Source organism: Vicia villosa, linkage group LG6 (genome assembly GCF_029867415.1).
Source record: "Vicia villosa cultivar HV-30 ecotype Madison, WI linkage group LG6, Vvil1.0, whole genome shotgun sequence".
Taxonomy (NCBI): domain Eukaryota; kingdom Viridiplantae; phylum Streptophyta; class Magnoliopsida; order Fabales; family Fabaceae; genus Vicia; species Vicia villosa.
The window spans coordinates 35253495-35276953 of record NC_081185.1 but is presented as its reverse complement, the minus strand read 5'-3'; positions in this window follow the sequence as shown (position 1 = coordinate 35276953).

The window sequence follows — 23459 nt, the reverse complement described above, 5'->3', positions numbered from 1 at the left end:
GACGATCATATGAGCTTCTGCCTTCAGAGAATCCATAGCTTCTGACTTCTGCTTCCATTGGACAGCTTCAGAACTTGAATTTCTTTGATCTTCAGAACATTCACAGCTTCTGACTTCTGCTTCCATTCAGGACAGCTTCAGAACTTGAATTTCTTTGATCTTCAGAACATTCACAGCTTCTGACTTCTGCTTCCATTCAGGACAGCTTCAGAACTTGAATTTCTGGATCTTTTAGAACATTCACATCTTCTGATTTCTGCTTCCCTCGGATAGCTTCAGAACTTTGAATGTCTACTAACATCACTTCATGCTAGATTTGTATCAGAACATTGTTGAATGTACCAGAGCATCATTTGAGCATCTCTACATCCTGAAATGTTACAGAACAAAAACTAAACGACAAAAGTCAGCATGAACGAGTTAGAACATAAAATGTATATTCAAATACATGATATGTATCAGAGCCAAATGTATCAGAGCATTTTAGGATAAAAACATGTATCAGAGCAAATAATGTATCAAAGCCATAACATTATGTGTATCAGGGCAAATAGAATTTTGTCAGAACAGGAATGTTCAAATTCTATTATCAGTGCTTCTGATTCATTCTTCTTTCTTGCTTCTGATCTCTGAAGCTTGACAGCACTCAGCTTGCTTCAGTTTCAATGGTTTTGCTTCTAGTGTTTGCTTTGAAGATTCACTTCACTTCTTTGTACCTGCAAAACACTTAAACCATATAGAACTTGCAGTTCATGTTAGTGAATGTGTGGGAGCCTTTACCCAGCAACTGATAGATTTAATCAAATCATTTATCATTTATCTTTCTCCCCCTTTTTTGTCATATCATCAAAAAAAATAGAAAAGATTCAGATGAATAAAACAGAACACATGGAGGAAGAAAATGATTTCATTAAGGTTCAACCAATGGGTACAGAAGTACAAGATGAAAAAATCAGATGCACAGAAACAAAACAGATGCAAAGAAAAGAAAGAAACAACATAGACTCAATCTAAGATGGCCCTAGTCTTGACAAGATCTTGGCCAGCATCTGTTTGACATCATTGTTGTGTTCTTCTTGCCTCTCAATGAAAGCATCATACTTCTCATTGAGTGAACTTTGCTCATCCTGTCTCCTCTGAATCGCTTCTAGAGTCCTTGCAAGACGAGAAGGTTCATCAAGAGAAGTTTCACCGCTTTCAACCACAGGAATGACATGTTGATCTGCAGCTTCCATAGAAGTATCATTTGCTGGGATATCCTCAACAGGGTCTGATTTAGCAACATGATCTTCAGCATCTGCTTCTTGCATAGAAGCATCTCCATACTCTACAGCAGGAATTTCAGAGTCTCCATTCTCTAGAGCCTGAAGAATGGCAGCTAAATTCCTTGGAGCAGAGGGACCTTCCACTTCTGGTGGGTCAACAACTTCTGGAATGACCAAGCTAGGGTCTTTCTTAGAAGGGTTTTCCCTCAGAAAGTCAAATAAGGTCTTGAAGTCTCCAAGCAGAACAGGATACTCAGGAATCCAGATAACCATGTCCCTGCATGGGTTTGCTTCCATTGCAGCAGCCAGTCTCAATACTTCCAATTCATCCACAAAGGGCTTCTCCTCAGCAGCAACACAATTTCTGAGAGGATGGTAGTAGATACCATTATCTTCCTCCAGAAGGTAACCAGGGGCAGCAGCCACTAGTCTTTTCTGAACACCCATTGCTTCTACTTGAAAATCCTTGCGAAATCTTCTCCAGAGATTTCTTGTAGAAACATCATCCAGACCATTTAGGAATGCATCCTTCAGAAGGTCTAGACTGCTAATCACCTCATGTCTGAAGAGTTCCAGGTATGTAGAAGGTTCAGGTTCAGGCGGATTGAAGGTAAATTTGTAGTCTGGATAGAGAAGGCAGTAGGGTTGGGATTTTCTGGTAGGTAATGGATGAGATATAGAAGGTGGAGGTACGGTGGTTGAGGAGGAGGGAATATCTGAGAGAATGATTGATGAGGTTGGAGTGTCAGATGGAATGACTTGAGGAGAGGGTGGAGTATTTGTAAAGGAAATTGGTGAGGGGAAATTATCAGAAGGAGTTGGTGGAAGAATGCTCAACGGTGTGGGGTTTAGAATGGGAGAGGAGGAGGATGATGGAGAAGGATTTGGTAGAGTGAAGTTTACTTTTGGTTCAGATGGAGGTGGTTGGAAAGATGGTTTAGGGACAGAAGGAGGTGGAGTAAGGACATTTCTGAAGATTTGTACAGAAGAAGAGGAAGAAGATCTGGTTCTGCGAAAGGAATCTCTGATCCTTTTATCTCTTCGTTCTTTAGATTCCACCTTGTCAGGATCATAGGTGACCCTCAACTTCTTGGCTCTTTCAGCCTCATCTTCTTCAGCCTTTCTTTTTAACCTTGCCTGTCGTTCCTTCTTATCCTTCTTCAGAATATCCTCTTTAGACGGAAGTACTCTGCCACGGATCCAAGCAGGATCAACATCTGATTGCTTCCTCACGCAATCTTCCAAGTAAAACTTGACAACTTGATCAAGTTCTTTATGAAACAGAGAGATGAACCCTTTAACAGCAATTCTTCTGGACAGAATGTCAGGAAAGCTTGTGCACATAACAGGTACATTCTTAATGACTTCCAGTCCGAACAGATCAACACCATTGAAGATGGGACCTTGAGTTACTCCAAGAAAATGCGAGGCATTACGATCTCTGATGGAGTCCACCACTTTGCTTTCAATCAGAATGTCTGAAATCATCCTTCCGAAAGGAATGGTTGTTCTTGGAATATGAGGGTACTTCGCCCTTTCATCTTCTCTTGACTCAAAGATAGAGGTTTTCAGATTCTCAAATAGAATATGAGAGATGTTGATCTCTATCTTTTTGCCAATGCAGAAAAGAGTATACTTGTGAGTCGGGCTGATGTAGGAGGAGCAGCGCATCTTTTTTCTATGGTGAAGAGAACCCAGGATAATCTCAGCCCATACTTTATAAAAAGGCTTTAAGTTGCCCGTAAAAGCAGAGTCAGTTCCAGCAACCGTAGAGATTTGTTTTGCAACTAAAGTCCAGTCAACTGTATGGGGTTGAAACTCAGACCAACCTTCTTCATCATTAAGATTGTACAGCTTTCTGATGAGTTTCTCAGTGATAGTCACTTCATGCCCTAGCACGAAAGAAATGATGGCAGTTGGGGTCACTGTTGCATGTACCCAAAAATCCTTTACAAGTTCTGGATAAATTGGACCAACCAATCTATCAAGATATTTAGACCATCCTTGCTCAAGGATTCTTGCATCACACTGAAAGCCATTTGCTTTAAGGTTGTTGATATCCACAGCCGATTCACATAAAACTTCCAGTTCTTTCGTGGGTATTAAGCAAGTTTTCAACGGAGCATCATTTTTGTTTAAACGGTTTTGTGTGGAAGTGATGCTATCTTTAGAGATTGAAGAACGAGAAGATGAATTCATTGTGATAATGCTTTGAGATCAAATCAAGAACTAGGGTTTGAAGAGAGATGTAACGAGATGAATGCACAAAAGAGAAAAAAAAAATTGGGAATGAAGATGAAGCGGGTTAAATAAAAGATTTAAAAAAAAATCATTATGCATTTAATGAGAAATGACATTAGGAGAGAGAACACAGTAAATGAAATGATTTAATACAGTTACCTAGGTCGGCGTCTTTTCAACTGCACGCTTTGTACAAACCGTACAGACACGTGTTCATCATTAGATAATAGATGACAGCTGTAAATATCAGAGAGATTTTACGCCTTCAAATTCTGATCACTGCTTCTGAGTTGATCAAGTTTCACTTCTGGAAATACTCCTTCTGAAGTGTGCAGATATAAGACTGAATGATCTTCTGATCCATTACTTCTGATATACATAGCTTCTGGAGGTTTACTTCTTTGTTCTGCAGCTTCTGATAGGACACAACTGTATCTGCAGAAATTCTTAAGCTCTTTGTTTCATCAGAAACAAGTTTATCATCAAAACAGATGTTTACTGATTTGTCCACAATTAATGTTTCAATGTTTTGTATATTCTGTAGTATCAAGAATGAAATATCAATGCTTCAGAGACAGACAAAAACAGATGGTTCCAAGACTAATAAACTTTCTTTTCTGAATTCCTACAAACAAAGTTTCTTCAACAGATTTAAGAACCAGAACTTGAAAGACAATCTTTCTTCCTTTCAAGTGTTGAGACCAACTTGAATCCAGGTGTCAAGTCATGTTGAATGTTGTCTTCTTTGTTATCAAGAGAATCTGCAAAAGAAATAATCTTTTTCTTTGGTACCCACATCTTCTTGGGTCCTTTCTTGTTAGATTTTCTCAAGTTCTGATTGAACTTGGGTTTAACATTGTAAGCAATAGGAGGAACAGCATGATAATTCTTAATGTGAGTTTCATGATATTTCCTAGGTTGTGTCACATGCTTCTTAGTGTGTGTAATGTGAAAACTTTGTGCATGTGAGGTGTGCCTAATATCATGTGAGTGGCCATACTTGAACTGATCATACAATGGCTTGTATGTAATTTTCATTTCATCAACAGGTTCAAGTTTGTATGGGGTTTCACCCTCATAACCAATGCCAACTCTTTTGTTTCCAGACACAGCATATATCATAGAAGCTAGCTGACTTCTGCCAATACTTCTAGATAGGAACTTCCTGAAACTTAAATCATATTCTTTCAGAATATGGTTCAGACTGGGAGTGGATTTTTCTGAATCAGAAGGAGATCCAACATTATTGGATAATTTTAAAAGTTTTTCCTTTAATTCAGAATTCTCCAACTCAAGCTTCTTTGTTTCAAATTCAAATTGCTTTTTCAGCTTTTTGTATTTGAGGCTGATCTGAGACTTGAGTTCCAGAAGTTCAGTTAGACCGGAAACTAACTCATCTCTAGTAAGTTCAGAAAATACCTCTTCAGAATCTGATTCTGATGTAGATTCTGATCCGTCATCTTCTGTCGCCATCAGCGCACAGTTGGCCTGCTCATCTTCTGAATCATCTTCTGACTCATCCCAGGTTGCCATAAGACCTTTCTTCTTATGAAACTTTTTCTTGGGACTTTCCTTCTGAAGATTTGGACATTCATTCTTGTAGTGTCCAGGCTCATTGCATTCATAGCACATGACCTTCTTCTTGTCAAATCTTCTTTCATCAGAAGATTCTCCACGTTCAAATTTCCTTGAACTTCTGAAGCCTCTGAACTTCCTTTGCTTGGTCTTCCAGAGTTGGTTTAGCCTTCTGGAAATCATGGACAGTTCATCTTCTTCTTCAGATTCTGATTCTTCAGGATCTTCTTCTCTAGCCTGAAAAGCGTTAGTGCATTTCTTGATATTAGATTTTAATGCAATAGACTTACCTTTCTTTTGAGGCTCATTTGCGTCCAGCTCAATCTCATGGCTTCTCAAGGCACTGATAAGCTCTTCCAGAGAAACTTCATTCAGATTCTTCGCAATCTTGAATGCAGTCACCATCGGACCCCATCTTCTGGGTAAGCTTCTGATGATCTTCTTTACATGATCAGCCTTGGTGTATCCTTTGTCAAGAACTCTCAATCCAGCAGTCAGAGTTTGAAATCTCGAAAACATCTTTTCAATGTCTTCATCATCCTCCATCTTGAAGGCTTCATACTTCTGGATTAAGGCAAGAGCTTTTGTCTCCTTGACTTGAGCATTTCCTTCATGAGTCATTTTCAAGGACTCATATATGTCATAGGCCGTTTCCCTGTTAGATATCTTCTCATACTCAGCATGAGAGATAGCATTCAGCAAAACAGTTCTACATTTATGATGATTCCTGAAAAGCTTCTTTTGGTCATCATTCATTTCTTGCCTTGACAGCTTCACGCCTCTGGCATTTACTGGATGTTTGTAACCATCCATCAGAAGATCCCATAGATCACCATCTAGACCCAGAAAGTAACTCTCCAGTTTATCTTTCCAGTATTCAAAGTTTTCACCATCAAATACCGGCGGTCTAGTATAACCATTGTTACCGTTGTATTGCTCAGCAGAGCCAGATGTAGATGCAGGTGTAGGTATAGTCCTTTCACTTTCATCAACCATCTTTTAAATGAAGCGTTTTTCTCTTCCTGAATCTTTTCTAAACACGGTTAAGTGCTTGCACCTTAGAACCGGCGTTCTGATACCAATTGAAGGATAGAAAAACACTTAGAAAGGGGGGGATTGAATAAGTGTGACTTAAAAACTTGAGCGATAAAAATAAAATGCACAATTATTTTTATCCTGGTTCGCTGTTAACGAAGCTACTCCAGTCCACCCCCGCAGAGATGATTTACCTCAACTGAGGATTTAATCCACTAATCGCACGGATTACAATGGTTTTCCACTTAGCCGCAACTAAGTCTTCCAGAGTCTTCTGATCACAACCTGATCACTCCAGGAACAACTGCTTAGTTCACTCCTAAGACTTTTCTAGAGTCTACTGATCAACACGATCACTCTAGGCTTAGTTCACTCCTAAGACTTTCTGCTCAGCCAACTGCCAAGACTTCCTGCTCAGCCAACTGCCAAGACTTCCTGCTCAGCCAACTGCCAAGACTTCCTGCTCAGCCAACTGCCAAGACTTCCTGCTCAGCTAACTGCTAAGACTTCCTAGAGTATACTGATCAACTGATCACTCTAGTTCCTTACAACTTAATGTAATCTATTCAAGAGTTTACAAATGCTTCTTAAAAGCGATAATCACAACTGTGATATTTCTCTTACAATTTAAGCTTAATCTCACTAAGATATTACAACAGCAATGTAGTGAGCTTTGATGAAGATGAAGATTCTGAGTTTAGATTTGAACAGCGTTTCAGCAAGTTTGATATGAGTTGTTTTGGTGCAGAATCGTTAACCTTGCTTCTCATCAGAACTTCATATTTATAGGCGTTGAGAAGATGACCGTTGAATGCATTTAATGCTTTGCGTGTTCCGTACAGCTTTGCATTTAATGTTATACGCTTTTGTCAACTACCTCGAGCCTTGTTCACGCTGTGTCTACTGACGTAGCCTTTAGTAGCTTTAACGTTCCTTTTGTCAGTCAGCGTAGTCTGCCACGTGTACTTCCTTCTGATCTGATGTTTGTGAATACGACGTTTGAATATCATCAGAGTCAAACAGCTTGGTGCACAGCATCTTCTGATCTTCTGACCTTGAAGTGCTTCTGAGCGTGATACCATCTTCTGATCTTCAGTGCTTCTGATCTCATGTTCTTCTGATGCTTCCATAGACCCATGTTCTGATTCTGCTTCGACCATCTTCTGATGTCTTGCCAGACCATGTTCTGATGTTGCATGCTGAACCATTTGAGACACATCTTCTGAGCGCTGAATTATGCGTACTCTTTATATATATTTCCTGAAAGGGAAATTGCATTGGATTAGAGTACCATATTATCTTAAGCAAAATTCATATTATTGTTATCATCAAAACTAAGATAATTGATAAGAACAAATCTTGTTCTAACATTCGCTACCTCATAACCCAAATGGCTAGCAATTCGGGTAATCATACCCCCAACAGAAATGTCGCCGGTAGTAGCTTTCCCCATCTTCCTCAAATGGTTTGCAGCGAACGCGGCAACGTTAGCTGGGCTTTGCGTAGCCATGGCATGCATCAAATACAACTCAGCTTGGGAGGCTACGCCGGTACTGTCACCCCTACCAAACAAAGAAAAAGCCAAACATTTTTACACATACCTGAAGCACGGATTCTGAATCCGTGAGGACTTTGCACCCTTCGCCTCATAGTGTACTTCACCTGTAATTTGTCTCCAAAATTCACCGGGAATAAAAATTTCAGGGACCGTACCAGGTCCGTACACCGGCAAATTAAGTGCCAAACCCAACTCTTCCACAAACAAAGATTGGTCAGTATTAAACAGCCTAAAAGTCATAGTGCCCGTGTGAATTTTATGCGACCCATCCCATACGGGTTATAGTGCGAATTCAACAGTACTAAAAAATTCCAAAGTAATTTTTTCAAATGTGGGTGTCTCAAATCGCATGAAATCTAGGACTTCTAATGTATGCAACAACCTAGTGACTTCTTCTGAGAGTCCTAATTGAGCAAGAGTGTCCCTACACATATAACTAGTGGGTATCATCTTTCTATGATTGTGGTTCGAGTACCGTACCTCTTGCTCCGGTTTGGAGAAGATAATCCCATGAGCATTTATCGGTTCAGCCGCTTGTGGAGCACGCGATGTGCGCATTCGTACTTGTCGTGGAGGCATATGGATCTTCTGCAATAATGAACACCCCAAATAATAACAAAAAATAAAAATCACCTAAATAAAAATCCGTTAACGTAGGGTCGTAGAGCACGATGAGTAGAGCAACTTTGATAACTGGAGTGGTCTAATTCGAGTTGATATGGATGAGTGTTTAAAGCTTTGAGTGGAGAGAGGCTATGGAGTTTTTAGGTTTTTAGGGGTTGGAGGAAGAAGAAAGATGAAAGAGAGAGAGAATGAAGAAGAAACAACAAGAAAAATAGAAGGATTTCGTGGTGGGGCCCACAGGATTAGTAAAAAAAATTTAAAAGAAAATTCTGATCCGCAGACTAACACGGGGGTGTCGCTCCACACGGTCAGCTCGTGTCGCAGTTGACGGTACTTCCCTTTCTTGTGCGAAATCGGACACAGTCGTGTTCAAGGGCACGGTCAGACCGTGTCTTTCCTCTGTTTGCCCCCAAAAATAACATTTTCCACGCCTCGTCTGACACGGTCGTGTCATATGACACGGTCGTGTCATATGACACGGTCGTGTCATATGATACGGTCAGACCGTGTCTTGCCTCTGTTTGCCAAAAGAAACACATGTTCCATGCCTCGTTTGACACAGTCGTGTCACATGACACGGTCAGACCGTGTCAGACCCTTCTTTATGTTATTTTAGTTTCTGAGTCCAGTTTTTCTCTCTTCTCGCTCCACCATGACTTTTCCACCTGACAAAAAACTTAAATAGATAGAAAGAAATTACCAAAAATCAACGAAATAATTAGAATTACGTACACAAAACGCGTGGGTTGCCTCCCACGAAGCGCTACGTTTAACGTCGCATGGCTCGACGGTTCGCCCTTTAAGTCGGATAGGCGAACATTCTCTATCAATCCCCTTGCTTGGCCTTGATACTACGGCTTTAACCTCTGTCCATTGACTTTGAAGATACCTCTTGAGAATATGTATAAGCTTTTCTTCCTGAACCTCTTTTAATGCAGAGTTTATAATGGCTGGATATTTCTCTTCAGAATCAAGAAAAATGTATTTTAAATTCTCGGGTAGCTGCTTCAACTCTATCCCCTTTTTTACTTCTTTATTTTCTTCAGTTGATTGTGGTTCTCGCAAATCTTCCCACCGGTGTGGTTTAGATCTTGGCCACTGAGGTTGTGCTTCCATCATGTCCAACACTTCTAACTCTTTTTCATCCATCTCTTCATTCTTCTCAGACATAGATAAACTCAAAACCCTTTCAAGAGGCAACTCAGGCACAAGACAATTTACTGCTTTGGTGAACATTGTGTCCAATACTTCGATGTTTTTGCTTGTTCCTGTTTCTTCTTTGAACCTCATCGAGTCTCTAACATTGATCTTCAATACCTCATCATATACTTTGAGATTCATTGTCCCTTCCTCCATATCGATCATTACCCGTCCAGTTTCAAGAAAAGGTCTTCCCAGAATTATTGGGATTTCCTTATCTTCAGGCATATCAAGAACAACAAACTCCACACAGAACACAAACTTATCAATTCTTACCAGAACATCTGTAGCAATTCCATACGGTTTCTTCGTGGAGTTATCCGCAAACTGAAATGTCATCCTAGTATCTTTTACAACACCAAGGCCTAGCTTCCTGTAAATTGAGAGCGGCATAAGACTTACACCTTCACCCAGATCTATGAGAGCCTTTTTGAACATCCTATCCCCTATTTCACAGCGAATAGTTACTGCACCTCTATCCTTCTTTTTCTGTGGAATCTTAAGTCCTTGCAAGATAGCACTACACCGTTCAATTAGCACCACTGGCTCAGTTTCAATAGACCGCTTCTTTGAGATGATGTCTTTCATGAACTTGGCATAGATTGGCATCTGTTCCAATGCCTCAGCAAAAGGAATGTTAATCTCGAGTTTCTTGAATAATTCTAAAAATTTCTCAAAATTTCTCATTCAGATCCTTCTTTTTTGCTCTTGTAGGATAAGGAAGAATGATCTTTTGCTTTGCCTCCTTAGATTTTTCTTTTTCAACCACAGGTGACATCACAACTTCCTCAGTCTTTTTCTGATCATCTCTGATTTCCACATCAACTTCAATTAACTCTTTCTCTTCAACAACATTATCTTCAACATTTCAACAGCTTTACTTCTTCTTGTCACTACAGCTTTTACACCCTGGTTGTCTCTGGGATTTGTTATAGTTAAACTAGGTAGGGAACCTGGTGCTTGAGCATTTTCCAATTGATGTTCTATTTGCCCTATTTGGACCTCCAAATTCTTGATAGAAGCTGAAGTGTTCTTATGATTATTCCTTGTCTCCTCTTGAAACTGAATGTTGTGAGCTGCCATTTTTTCAATATCTAGCTCCCAATCTGCTTTCATTGGAGCTTGTTGTTGTTGTTGTTGATATTGTCCCTGACCTTGCTGTCGAGTGTTCCCTTTTTGATCTTTCCACCCAAAGTTTGGATGGTTCCTCCAACCTGGGTTATAAGTATTAGAGTATGGGTTGTTCTGTTTGAGAAACTTGATTTCTTCAATTTGTTGAGTTGTAGAAAGGCAATGTGTTGTCAAATGAGGCTCTGCACAAATATCACAAGTAACATTTTGGGCTTGTTGTATCTAAGCGACATGCTGAGTAGAGATATTCATAGCCTTCAACTTCTTTTCCACTTCTGCAGCTATTCTCTCTTCAATTTTTAACTGCTTATTAGCTTCTAATTGCAAATCTATCACTCCCTCTGGTTTACTAACAACTCTGTCATATAGTTCCAAGTGCTCATTAGCAGCTATTGCCTCAATAATCTTCTTGATACCGGTGGCTGTTGAGAAATTGGATGAGCCACCAGATGCTGTGTCAATTAGATGCTTTGTTGGAATTCTCAATCCATTCACAAAAGTCTGCATCTGTTCTGTCAGATCCAGATTAAGAGTAGGGCATGCTACCAGGAGTCTTTTAAATGTTTTATAAGAGTCTCCCAATGACTCACCCTCCTTCTGCTTGAAATTAAGGATTTTATATCTTTTTCTGATGAACACTAATGCTGGAAAATATTCATTTAAGAACGCTGTTTCCATCTCTTCCCATGTTAATGCTGCCAGCGGGTAGAGAGTAAAGCCACTCTTCTGCTTCATCAGCCAGAGTAAACTGAAACATCCACAACTTTTTCTGCTCTTCAATATGCCCATCGATCTTCAATGTGGTGCTCATAGTCATAAAACGTTGCAAATGCTTATTAGCATCTTCATTTACCCTTCCAGAGAAGGATCTTCTCTCTAATTGGGTTACAGTGCTCGGATGGAGCTGAAAATTAGGAACGTTCACCGGTTGGTTAACAATGGTCTGTCTACCAGCCAGTGCATTGTTCGCTCCATAGTCACCCAACAATCTCTCTGGTGGATTATCTCCCATGTTGTCAGGAAGGGTCTCTGTCTCTGAATTCGAATTTTCTGAATGAACGGAAACCTCTTCTTCGTTGTCAGCCAATCTTGCTTATCTTGCCTTCCTTTGCCGAGTATGAAAAGTTCTTTCTATCTCTGCGTCAAAAGGAATTTCAACTGAGGCCTGACCTCACATACAAGATTAGACAAAAATTAGTATTGATAAATTGTAACAAAAACAAAAATAAGAAAATTTTAATTGCAGAGCAATAAAATTTCAATTGATGAGTAATCAATTTCGTATTTTGGAAGTCCCCGGCAACAGCGACAAAAACTTGATCGGGAAAATAGAAAGTGTACTATTTTCGCCGAGTAGTAATAATGGGGTTTATCCCAGAGTATCGAATCTCAAGGACTGCGTAGGAAATATGAAACCAAAGATCTTATCAATTGAACAAAAGCAATAGTCTGGTTTGTTGGTAAAATCTCTTAACAGTAAATTAAATTAAAGCGATAAATAAAGGTTGACTTTTGTTTGGTTAAACATGCTAGGGTGGTGTATGATTTGCAAGTTACTAATCTTACTCTTTGATCACTTCAACAAGTTCATTTGGTTAAACCACTGATTCTCAAGAATGTCTTCCTTAATTCCTTAATTAAAAGACCATTAACCAAAATTGTCAATTCTACTTCCGTTTAAATTGATAAAATGATTAAGCAAACTTTACCAAGAATTATACTAGTTATTGAAAGATTGTCCTAGTCCTAGGTGAAATCTCATCAATATCATTGTTGGTGAAAACATTAACACATCCTCCCGGTGTTATAGTGCTAATCGTGCTAATAAACATTCCCGTAACATTAAACAATTATTCTTCGCAAACAATGAGATTAAAACCAAATGATAGTTGATTGATTAAACAAAGAGATAAATATTCATAGTATGACAAATCAGAGACACCCCCTAGCATTGGGGGGTTTAGCTTCTCATAGTAAGAGAGTTATATATAATTGAGTTTAAAGACATTACAAGATGATGAAACTTTGATCTTCAATGGTTGACCACCTTGAAGTTATCCGTCTTCACTTCTCTTCTTAAATCAATTCTCTTTTCTGTATTCTCTGCCTTTTTTTTCCAAAAGTCCATTCTTCTGTCTTCTCTCATCCTTTTTGTACTTCTAGGTCAGAACTCATGTCTCCGGCAAAGTCCAAAATACCCTTTTCTCTCAAAAGATCCAAAAGAATAAAAATTGGAATTTCTGCTCGCACGCTGACACGGTCGTGTCAGACGACACGTTCTGACCGTGTCGTGAACCCTGTACGCCAAAATCAATATTTCTTCTTCTTTGCCTTACACGGTCGTGTCAGCTGACACCACCAGACCGTGTCAGCTTCCTTGACTCCTCGAAACGCTCCTTCGATGCATTCTGAACTCCGCCTTTCGACCATAGTACCTGAGGCAATACAAATTACTAATCCAGACCAGAAAAACATCAAAAGAACTCTTAAACTAATAAATAAACTCAACAAGGATAAAGCACACAACAACTAATTACTTAACCAAAATAAAGAAATAACTTACGAACATGTTGCAAACTATGACAAAATAATACCGAAAACAAACTGAAAAGTAGCAGGAATGGTGACCGATCACAACACACTCACAATACACATCAAAATCACCAGGCATCATTCGAGACGCAACGTCAGTGTCCATTTATGTAACACCGATGAGAGCTCAACCGTGCTATTCACATCAGCGATTTCTCCACTTACACAAACAACACGGAGGCATTAAAATCGATACTCATTACGATTATTAGCCCCAAATATATTTATACAATTCAGAAACTAATAGTTATCATTCCTAAGCAAAATCTATGATGTATATTTCTACAACAACACAAATCCATAGCATTTAAGCAAAAAGATCAAGAAAAACAACAATGATGATTTGTAAAGAAAATATATAAACGATTCCAAGATCAACAAATATACATATAAGAGAGGAAAAATATACATTCAAACCCCACCATTGGAATGAGTCACAGGGAAGAAGAAGAACAAATGGAAACTTCTCGTGTTGTCAACACAATCTGAGACCACCCACGTTTAATAGACATGATGAACCACCCAATAATGTTGCTTGAACCTCTAAACTACAAAGAATGGATCAGAGATCAACTTTGTCAAAGAAGAGATGATAAAACCTAAGAAAATCTGATTTTATCTCTTTATACAAAAACTGATATCGCAGAGCGTGCAATGCGCGCTGTCCTTTATTTTTTGTAACTTGCTAGAGCGTGCCATGCACCCTCAAGACCGTGCGACGTGGTTAACATTCTACCAAACCAAGATCTTCAGCTCCCAGACCGCGCAATGCACCCAGCAGCGCGCGTAGCGTGCTACACCAGAAAAATCTTCCTTTATTCCAAAACTTGTGTTCACAGCCGTGTCTTCGACACTTTATTCCTCAAGGCTCCAAATATGCAAAAACACCCACAAAAATACATTAAAACTATCAAACAGTATGAAGGATAGAAAAACACTTAGAAAGGGGGGGTTTGAATAAGTGTAGCTTTTAAAACTTGTAAGATAAAAACAATTTGCACAATGATTTTTATCCTGGTTCGTTGTTAACTAAACTACTCCAGTCCACCCCCTTGGAGTGATTTACCTCACCTGGGGATTTAATCCACTAATCACACAAGATTACAATGGTTTTCCACTTAGACAACTTCTAAGTCTTCTAGAGTATTCTGATCACAACCTGATCACTCTAGGAACAAACTACTTAGATACCCTCTAAGACTTTCTAGAGTATACTGATCAACAACCTGATCACTCTAGCTCTTACAACTTAATGTAAACAAATTCGTTTAAGAGTTACAATGCTTTTTATAAAGCTATTATCACAACTGTGATTTTCTCTTAAGTTTAGGCTTAATCTCACTAATATATTACAACAACAATGTAGTGAGGTTGAAGATGAAGTTTGAGAGCTTTTTGAATTTGACAGCGTTTCTGTATATTTGCGCAAGTGTTGTATTCATCTTCTCATCAGAACTTCTATTTATAGGCGTTTGAGAAGATGACCGTTGGGAGCATTTAATGCTTTGCGTGATCTGTACAGTATTGCATTTAATGTTTCACTCTTTTGTCAACTACCTCGAGCCTTGCTTTCGCTGTGTCTACTGACGTTTCCTTCAATAGCTTCTAACGTTCCTTTTGTCAGTCAGCGTAGCCTGCCATCTTGTACTTGCTTCTGATCTGATGTTTGTGTAAACAACGTTTGAATATCATCAGAGTCAAATAGCTTGGTGCAGAGCATCTTCTTGTCTTCTGACCTTGAAGTGCTTCTTAGGGTGATACCATGAGAACTTCAGTGCTTCTGCTTCTGATCTCAAGTTCTTCTGATGCTTCCATAGACCATGTTCTGATTCTGCTTGACCATCTTCTGATGTCTTGCCAGACCATGTTCTAATGTTGCATGCTGAACCTTCTGAGTCAGTGCTTCTTGCGCTGATTTTGTGCATACTCTTTATATAATTCCTGAAATGGAAATTGCATAGTATTAGAGTACCACATTATCTCATACAAAATTCATATACATTGTTATCATCAAAACTAAGAATATTGATCAGAAAAAATCTTGTTCTGACAATCTCCCCCTTTTTGATGATGACAAAAACATATATAAATGATATGAATTTGCAATCAGAATATCAGACGGCTAAAGACAATTACACAGTTATAGCATAAGCATATAAACATGGTGTGTGAATATGTCTCCCCCTGAGATTAACAATCTCCCCCTGAGATAAATATTGGAAGAAATTTATAAATAAAGGACTTCCTTGAGTATTTTCCATTTCAGTTGAGACGATCACATATGCTTAGATCTTTCATAACATTCATAGCTTCTGATTCTTGCTTCCATAGGACAGGTTCAGAGCTTGAATTTCTTCTTGAATCATTGCATGCTAGATTGTATCAGAACATTGTTGAATGTACCAGAGCATCATCAGAGCATCTCTACATCCTGGAATGTTACAGAACAAACTAAACGACAAAAGTCAGAGTATGAATGAATCAGAACATAATATATGTTTCAGAACATATAATACGTATCAGAGCAAAAACAATAATGTTTCAGAGCATATTTAGAACTAAAACATGCATCAGAACATATAAGGAATAAGAATGTGTTAGAGCATATTCTATCATCAGAATATCATAACATTCTTCCTTCTTGCTTCTGATCTTGAAGCTTTACAGCACTCAGCTTGCTTCGAATATCCATGAGCTTGATTCCATACAAAATTGCTTTTCCTCATGTCTTTGCCTCTCATGTTGAGCTTTTAAGAATATCTTCACTTCTTGCAAAACACTCAAAGACATAGAACTTGCACGTTCTGTTAGAAATGTGGAGACTTTCTCCCAGCAACTGATAAAATAAATCAGATCATTTATCACAGTTTTCTCCCCTTTTTGTCATAACATCAGAAACACAAAAGATTCAGATGAAAAACAAAACAATATGAGAGAAAAGAAGGATAATTTTCATTGATTGCAAAAGAGAATTATCAGAAGGTACAAGGAAGATGCATAGAAGACAAATGCAAGAAACAAAGAAGAAACTAAGACACAAAAGACTAAGACGACCCTAGCTTAGACATAATCTTGGCCAGCATGTCATGAATCCCAGCATTGCTCTCAGTCTGCCTCTCCATGAAAGAGCGGAACTCAACATTGGTGTCTTCTTGCTTGTCCATACGAGAAGCTAGCTCAGCTTGGTTCTTCTGAATAACCTCTAGAGTCTTCACCAGAAGAGAGGGTTCACTAGAAGAAGCTTCACAACTTCTGTTTAGAGGGACAACAATCTCAACAGCAGCTTCCATTGTCAGATCATCATCATGATTTTCCTCAACATGAATAGTCCCAGCAGAATGATCTTCAGCATCAGCTTCTCCCATATAAGCATCTTCTTCATACTCAGGAGCAGGAAGATCAGAATCTCCATTCTCAAGAGCTTGAAGAATGGCAGCAAGATTCCTTGGAGCAGAAGGACCTTCAACTTCTGGAGGATCAACAACTTCTAGAATGACCAAATTGGGATCTTCCTCAGAAGGATTTTCCCTCAGAAAGTCAAATAGTGACTTGAAGTCTCTAGTCAGAATTGGATACTTAGGTCTCCATACCACCATATCCCTACAAGGATTGTCCAGCAACTCATCAACAAACATCTTCTCCTCAAGAACTCTCCTGTTTCTGATAGGATGAAAATATTTTCCATCATCAACTTCAAGAAGATATCCAGCATAACCAGGTGCAGCAGCCACTAGTCTCTTCTGAACAGCCATGGCTCCAACATGAAAATCTTTGCGAAAACCTCTCCAAATATTTCTAGTAGAAACATCATCAAGATCATTGAAGAAGGCATCTTTCAAGAGATCTAGCCTACTGATAACTTCATGTCTGAACAACTCCAGGTAGATATGAGGTTCAGGTTCAGGAGGATTCAAGGTGAATTTATAGTCAGGGTAGAGAAGGCAGTGTGGGTTGGATTTTCTGGTAGGAAAGGGATGGGATAGAGAAGGTGGAACTGCTGTGGTTGAAGAAGATGGAATATCTGTGGAGATGGTTGATGAGGATGGTATATCAGTGGGTGTGGGAGGATAGACATTTAGTGGAGTGGGATTCAAAACAGGTGTAGAAAGAGATGGTTGAGGAGGATTTGGAATGGTGAAGGTGTTGTGAGGTTCAGAAGGAGGAGGTTGGATAGAAGATTGAGGTTCAGAAGGAGGTGGTTGGTATACTTGCCTGGGAAAATTTGTAGTACTTTTAGTACAGAAAGATTCCCTGATGCGTTGATCTTGATATTCTTGAGAGTTTACTTTAACAGGATCAAAGATGACCCTTTGCTTCTTGGCTTTCTTGGCTTCTTCTTCTCGAGCCTTTCTCTTCAGCCTTGCTTTTTGCTTCTTCTGATCCTTCTTCTGAAGGTCAGCCAGAGAAGGAAGCACTCTTCCACGAATCCACGCAGGATCAACAGAAGATTGAGTTCTTACAGAAGCCTCCAAATAATGCTTAACAGCCTTGTGAAGTTCTGCTTGGAACAAGGTAGCAAAGCCTTCAACCGGAATTCTTCTGGTCAGAATATCTGGGAAGATTACAGGAACAGAAGTTATCTCCCTGATAAGTTCCAATCTTAGCAGATCAAAACCATTGAAGACATGACCTTGAATGACTCCAAAGAATTTGGACGTTCCAATAGTCCTTAGAGAGTCCATCAATTAACTTTCTATCAGAATGTCTGAAATCATTCTGGCGAAAGGAATAGCATTTCTTGGAAGATGAGGATACTTCTCACGTTCTTCATCTCTTGACTCTTCAATAGCCATCTTCAGATTCTGAAAAAGAATGTTGGAGATGTTGAGTTCAATTCTTCTTCCAATGCAGAAAAGAGTATATTTGTGATCAGGACTAATGTAAGAAGAGGAGAACGATCTTCTTCAGTGATGGAGAGAACCCAGAATAATTTCAGCCCAAACTTGATAGAACGCCCTCAATGTACCAGTTTTATGAGATTCAATACTAGTAGCATACGATATTTGTCTTTCAACCTGTAGCCAACTAACTCTGGAATGAAGAGGACCAGTGCATCCTTCTTCATCATCCAAGTTGTACAGCTTCCTGATCAACTTCTCAGTTATCACAACTTCATGCCCTAACACGAAGGAGATGATTGCAGTTGGAGTAACCGTTGCATGAGCCCAGAAATCTTTCACAAGAGCCGGATAAATTGGTCCAACCAATCTATCAAGATAGTTTGACCACCCTTGTGCCAATATCTTTGCATCAGGTTTGAAACCATGTGCTTTCAGATTCTCAAAATCCACCGAAGACTCACAAAGAACTTCCATTTCTGATGAAGGAATGGAACAGGTCTTCAATGGAGCATACTCATGCTTGTTGAAAACCAAATGAGTGGAAGACATTTCTGCTTGGTTTGAAGAGTTTGATGAAGGATTCATGGTGAAATGCAAAGATGCAGACACAGACTAGGGTTTATGCGTTGAATGCAGAAAGAGAGAGACGAATGCGGAGAGAGAGTGAAAAAGATGAAATGAAGATGAAGAGGAGTATATAAAACGTTGGGTAAAAGAAAATAATAACTGCAATATGGTTTAAGTGAAATGATTACAGAAAAACATGACATCAAATTGCATTTAATGAGATATGAAGTTAAGAGAGATAAAGTGACAAAATGAAATGATTTGCACAGTTACCTAGGGTGGCGTCTCCTCAACTGCACGCATGCTTATCCAAAAATAGTGAACACGTGTTCATTTTCTGGAAAAACTGGTGACAGCTGTTTTACTTTAAAAGAGATTCTGAATCAACTTAGATAATGAAACCTTAGTAATAATAGAATCAGAATTTCTAATAAAAACATAATCCCAATACATTTCAGAACTTAGCCATACGTAAGACCTTCTTATCTTCTCATTCTGGACAAAAGTCCATACTGATATTCTTCAGAATGAACTTAAACCTATCTTCAGCAAGGGGTTTTGTAAAGATATCAGCCCATTGATGGTCTGTATCCACAAAGTTTAAAGAGAGAACACCCTTCTGAACATAGTCCCTAATGAAATGATGTTTAATCTCAATATGTTTAGCTTTAGAATACAAGATAGGATTTTTAGATAAACATATGGCAGAAGTATTATCACAGAAGATAGGAATGTTACTCTCATATATTTGATAATCTTCTAGCTGACTCTTCATCCAGAGTGTCATACCCCAAAATTTACCCGTTATAATTCGCTTTTTAATTTATTAAGGGTGTTAAAAATTAAGAGCCATAGGGTTTAATATACCTATTATTAAACTCACTCTCTTATAAAATTCCCGTATAAATTGGTGGAGGTGTGAATAGCAAATATTTGAGGTCCAATTTGTCTTGGGCCCATTCGTCTTTCATCATTTTACCCATTTCTATTATTAATTTATTTTGATTAGTGAGGCCATTATATAACTATTGTGGTCATATATTAATTAATTATGGGTTTGAATTATGAATTATTATTATCAAGGGAGGGAGTATTCAAAAATGGAGGGTGTGTTGTAAGCCCAATTAAAACATAAGCCCACTTTAGAAAAAAGGGTGTTTAATTTAATTGGTTAGAATATATGTATTAAGATTATTAATATTGATAATTTTAACTAAAATTTATATTAGAATTATTAAGTGTAGTAATATGGATTTAATTGATTTAGTTAGTATTAGTATTTTATAATATTAGTATTATTCTAAAACATCATTATTTAATGTTATTAGCTTTAACGATTAATTTCCATTTGGCTTAAAATTATTAAGTGGTTATTTGTTAATTATGGGTCAATTAAAATTATTAATTCTGTTATGTGGTGATTACTTTTGTGATTGGGCCGAAAATATAACTGGATAAGGGAACCCGGTTAAGCCCAGTGGACCAGGGGTAGTGGACTGGGTCAAACCGACCCGACCACTATTCATCATCTCCTTCCCACCTCCATGGCCGCCGCTGCAGACAACCTCTACAAACCCTAATCCCAATTCCGCCCAGGCCCAAGAGTGTTAACAATCTTCAATCAATAAAATAAACAAAATCTTAACGAATCAAAGATAACACAAATTGAATCAAAATCTTAACAAATCTAAATCAACTTTAATAGAATAGAAATTTTATTAATGGACAGAATCAATTACAAACGAAACCGAATCTGCTTTGAATCAAACATTAAACCTAATCTAATCTAATCTTTCTAAAAATAAATCTGACCTAACGCTATAAAAGAAAAAGAAGAAATTAAAAGAAAGGAATTTTGGCTGGAGAAGAACATTGGCGCCGTCGCGAACTTTCGTCTTCGTCTTCGTACCTGTGAAAGAGAAAACAGAAGAAGGAGATCAGGAGAGGAACTAACACGATCCAACAATTCAAGAACAAAGGTAACTCTAATCGACTTAGCTTAGGATGTTTCAATGCATGCATGTATAATTCTACTTGATTTTTCTAGAGATTTGAGATTAGGATTTATGGTTATTGGGGTTAGGTTCCATAGATCTGGGTTTATTGTTGAAGTTTGGGTTGGGGAAGATGAAGATCGTGAGGATCTACATCCGGGTTGCTTGATTCATGCGCGACTGGGTTTGGGGGTTGAAGATTCCGGTTAGACTTCAACCGGAATCTGGGTATGGGGCGGCGGTCTAGGGCAGAGATAGGGCGGAGGGATGGTGGTTTCTGGGGATGTTTGAAGGGAGATGAGAGAACGAGAACGAGAGGGGACCAAATCTGGAGTAAAATGAATTCTTTTTCTCTCTTTTGCTTTTTTGATCGAAAAAACTCTCCTCGCCGTTAGATCAATGCCATTTGGCCTCCCATGGCCACTTGGCAGCATCACTGGACATGATCCAGTGTGCTACCCCCACTCATACACCCTCTCCCATGGACACATGCAGGCCGTTCAGATACAATTAACAAATCATGACCATACAAAAACCCTGTCCACCCACCATAACTTTCACATGCGTTGCATAGGATCCTAACATATCTTAAATACTAATGGGCCTGGCCCTTTGCTCCTCGCACACCCACAATATTTTTTCTCTCAATGAAATGCACCCCCCTGTGTAAAATTAATTAAAAAAACCTAATACAAAGTTAAAAATAACATTTAAATTAGTTAATTTTGTAAAAAATGTTAATTGCTTGATTGTTTGTTTTTTATTCAATTTAATTTTCTCCTCGAACTGACTAAATTCATTAGTCGCATTAGACGAGAAATAATTTTTTTAATTAATTAATTTATAACTTCATTAATTCTAACTTAATTTTCTCCTTGAACCGATTAAACCCATTAGTCGCATTAGACGAGAAATAATTTATTTAATGAATTTATTAATTCTAAATTAATTCTCTCCTCGACCCGACTAAAGCTATTAGTCGCATTAGACGAGAGATAAAAAAAATACATAAAATTAAAATACATTTTAATTTGCTGCCCGCGACGATCAATCTATCGATCTGAGTAACCAGCAATGCCCCTTAATCCGTTAGCTATACTGACCAAATCTATTGGTCACCGCATCTAACGGTGCCATATCAGGGTTGTATGCCAAACCTCAAAACACTTTCGTCTTTCAAATCAAATTTCAAACTACGACAGGCCACTCAAAAAGCCTTTAAACAATTTCAAACCACAAAATTCTAATCCTAAGGCGTACAACCCTGTGTCCGAACTACGTTAACTCTGATCCTCTATAAGGAGGTACGTAGGCACTTGGTAACGAGGCGAGTCTCCCCCCTATAATTTCAATTCAATTCTAAATCTTAATTTTAACCCTTTTCATTTCATTAGCTATAAATCATGAATACTGCCATAAACCTTTAACTTTACAATATAGCCTTTAGGAAAGGGTTAAGGGTGCCTAATACCTTCCCTCAACCTGATTATAATAACTTACCCCAAATCTCGTATCTGCGTAGGGTTTCCTATTCGCCCTTCAGAATAGGTGGCGACTCTAAACCTTTCAATTTTAGGGTAGGTTGCTACAACTGGCGACTCTGCTGGGGACAACACTTTTGGTTAATTATTATGCTCCTAAGGCTGGAGAGGGTTTAGGTTTGTGGTTAATGGTTTAGGTTTTGGCGCATTTTAGGGTTTGACAAACTTGCCACTTTTAGGGTTTGGGGGAAGGTTTATCTTTTTAATAATAAATTTTTAATTCTTTATTTATTTATTTATTGTTTTTATTTTCATTAAATGTTTATTTGCCATATTTGCATAAAATGCTTAATTGGTATATAATTTGCACTGTTGGGTTATATATTATTGTTGTTAAGCCTAAGCGTGGGAATTATAATAAAGACCAGAGGGGAACTACTTCGCCTACGAGTCTTGTTATAATTCCACTCAGAGTGGGTTAAATATTCGGAAAGGTCTGATACGAGGCTCGACCTTGTTGAGGGCTGGACTGGGTATTTAGCTGATCTCTCTGGGAACCAACCCCTAAAATTCGAACCTCATGGACCAATGAGTTGTTCCAAAATCCAAAGAGAAAAAAAGTCTCGGCGGCTACAAACGATCCCATGAGACCTTCTAGAACATTCCCATGGGAAGGGTAGGCTCCCGAGCCGTTACGTCGAACCTATGAACTTAGGGCCTATGTGATTATATGCTGAATATGTGCTTATTATTATTATAATATTATGTTTTTTTTGTGTATAACTATTTGCATGCATCATACATCATATGCATTTTTTTTATCATGTCTTATCCGCAGGTAAAAAAAAAAGAAGAAAAAAGAAGAATAAAAAAATAATAATAATTCTTTTTGGTGAAATTCAGGAAAAATGAATGCTAAGAAGTCTATTGTCCACCTCACCGTCTCAGTGCCTGATATCAAGAAATTGAGAAATATTAGGGATAAAATGTCATCAACTGCTTTGAACAGGTTTGAGGGCCGTTATGGTGATATTTTGGACTTGCTCAAGGTTAAGGTTCAAGAAGAAGCAATCACCGCTTTGATCCAGTTCTATGATCCGCCGCTTAGATGTTTCACTTTTCAGGATTTTCAGTTGGCTCCTACCTTTGAGGAGATGGATGCTATGCTTGGGTTTTCAAGGGTTAAAAAGGACTCTATACAGGTGCTGGAAAAAGAGTTGAGATGTCTGATTTGGCCAAAGCTTTGGAAGTGCCCGTTACGGATTTAGAAGCTAATCACAAAACTATGGAAGAATACAAGGAATTAAAAGAACTAATTTAGAAGCTCAAGCTATGTCTTATGCTCAAAAGAAACA